The sequence below is a fragment of the Chiloscyllium punctatum genome, unplaced genomic scaffold, assembly GCF_047496795.1.
Source record: "Chiloscyllium punctatum isolate Juve2018m unplaced genomic scaffold, sChiPun1.3 scaffold_1414, whole genome shotgun sequence".
NCBI lineage: Eukaryota > Metazoa > Chordata > Chondrichthyes > Orectolobiformes > Hemiscylliidae > Chiloscyllium > Chiloscyllium punctatum.
Window position 1 is genome coordinate 15,001 of NW_027311148.1, and position 2,500 is coordinate 17,500.

General features: G+C 61.3%; 1 non-coding gene across 1 annotated transcript in view; it reads left to right on the plus strand.

Annotated features, from left to right (window-relative positions):
• The first annotated feature begins 2,415 nt into the window (after positions 1-2,415).
• LOC140475122 (5.8S ribosomal RNA) overlaps positions 2,416-2,500 on the plus strand; it is a 154-nt gene continuing 69 nt past the window's right edge. The window contains exon 1 of the ribosomal RNA XR_011959701.1: positions 2,416-2,500. This exon is cut by the window's right edge and continues 69 nt beyond it. This is a non-coding gene — a ribosomal RNA (5.8S ribosomal RNA).

A 2,500-nucleotide genomic window follows, 5' to 3' on the forward strand; every position in this document is an offset into this window, starting at 1 on the left:
CCGCCTCTGCTTTTCCTAGGGCAAAGCTGCTGCACGCCTCGTGATACTCCGCGGGCGACATGGTGGCGGTGATCCTGCCTCCGTCGCTGCGGTGCGTTGGGGCACGCATCGCCTCTTGGGCGCCCTGTTTTTTTTCAACCAATAGATGTATGTCTCTGCGGGCCGCACCAGGCTGGTGCTCCCCACAGCTTCACGCCACCCTGCTCCGCCCGCACGCCGGCGTGCAGGTGGCTGCTGCTAAAGGTGGGGAGTGTATGTGCGGTCCGGGTGGCTTTCCTCTGGCGAGGGAGAGACCTTAAGCAAACTCAGAGACAAATCTTGACGGTCGATCACTCGTAAAAATAAAACGTGACAAACTTTGTGTTGGTTCAAGTACGAAAGGATCTCTGTCGGCTTGGGGGTACGCCCGTTTCCGTTTCAACTTGTCTCGCGAGGGTGGTTTCGGGGCCAGCAGGAGAGCTCGTCGGGGTAGCAGGCCCTGCAGCCGTGGTCACCGCCAAACCCCCACAACTCGAGCAAGTGAAAAAAAAAGTAACAGGAGCGAAAGCATCTCTGTCGGCTTGGGGGTACGCCCGTTTCCGTTTCAACTTGTCTCGCGAGGGTGGTTTCGGGGCCAGCAGGAGAGCTCGTCGGGGTAGCAGGCCCTGCAGCCGTGGTCACCGCCAAACCCCCACAACTCGAGCAAGTGAAAAAAAAAAGTAACAAATAAGAAAGGATCGTCGGCTTGGGGGTACGCCCGTTTCCGTTTCAACTTGTCTCGCGAGGGTGGTTTCGGGGCCAGCAGGAGAGCTCGTCGGGGTAGCAGGCCCTGCAGCCGTGGTCACCGCCAAACCCCCACAACTCGAGCAAGTGAAAAAAAAAGTAACAAATAAGAAAGGATCGTCGGCTTGGGGGTACGCCCGTTTCCGTTTCAACTTGTCTCGCGAGGGTGGTTTCGGGGCCAGCAGGAGAGCTCGTCGGGGTAGCAGGCCCTGCAGCCGTGGTCACCGCCAAACCCCCACAACTCGAGCAAGTGAAAAAAAAAAGTAACAAATAAGAAAGGATCTCTGTCGGCTTGGGGGTACGCCCGTTTCCGTTTCAACTTGTCTCGCGAGGGTGGTTTCGGGGCCAGCAGGAGAGCTCGTCGGGGTAGCAGGCCCTGCAGCCGTGGTCACCGCCAAATCCCCACAACTCGAGCAAGTGAAAAAAAAAGTAACAAATAAGAAAGGATCGTCGGCTTGGGGGTACGCCCGTTTCCGTTTCAACTTGTCTCGCGAGGGTGGTTTCGGGGCCAGCAGGAGAGCTCGTCGGGGTAGCAGGCCCTGCAGCCGTGGTCACCGCCAAACCCCCCACAACTGTTGGGCGCCTACCTGCGCGGGGCAGGAGGACACTTTCCGATTTCAAATCTCCGTTTGCCGAGTCCACCCCGAACGCACGCGGGCGGGCGGGTTCGCATCACCCTTCGTCACAAGGGGCGAAGCCCGTTCCACCGTCTCGTCAGTAGTGCCGACCGGTCTGTGATCGACGAGGGGAGCCACACCAGGTCCGGCCCTGCTGCTTGGCGGCACCGCGTCGTCGGGAGCTCGCGACAGACGGAGGGTTTCGGTGTACTCTCCAGCCACGGGAAACGAAGCCGGTGATGCAGGCGCCGGTCTTTCGCTCCCAAATCGGCTGGGTTTACATCGTTGCTATCTAGTCACGCTCCCTTCAAACCCGACGGGGTACCTATTCCCCTCACCCGTCTGTGCGTATACAGCCTCTTTGCACTTGCGGGATGGGGGTGGTGGTTTAAAGACTCTCGAGTTGCCGCCCGTCGGTCTCCGAGCTCCGTGCAGTAGTGATCCCCAGCGAACTGCCAGCAGGGCGAACGAGCGATCCCGCTCTCGGTCGGGGCGCCTGGCGTCGATCGGTGGTCGGTGGCTTGCGGGCAAGCTGCGCTGTGAGTGTGGGAACGAGTATGACGAGCCGTTGCCGCGACTCCCAGTCCACCTCGGCGGTGGCTGGGCCGGGCGGGCGTCTGCTCGGGCGAGTGCCGCCCCCGCCTCCTCGCAGGAAGTCCGCTCGCCGACACGCCGCCACGTGCACGCGTCAGTGACGCTGCCGAACCGATGGCCGGTGCCCGTTCCCGCCTCTGCTTTTCCTAGGGCAAAGCTGCTGCACGCCTCGTGATACTAGGCGGGCGACATGGTGGCGGTGATCCTGCCTCCGTCGCTGCGGTGCGTTGGGGCACGCATCGCCTCTTGGGCGCCCTGTCCTCCTCCCCCCAATAGACGTATGTTTCTGCGGGCCGCACCAGGATGGTGCTCCCCATCGCTTCACGCCACCCTGCTCCGCCCGCACGCCGGCGTGCAGGTGGCTGTAGCTCAAGGTGGGGAGCGTATGTGCGGTCCGGGTCGCTTTCCTCTGGCGAGGGAGAGACCTAAAACAAACTCAGACAACTCTTGACGGTGGATCACTCGGCTCGTGCGTCGATGACGAACGCAGCTAGCTGCGAGAATTAATGTGAATTGCAGGACACATT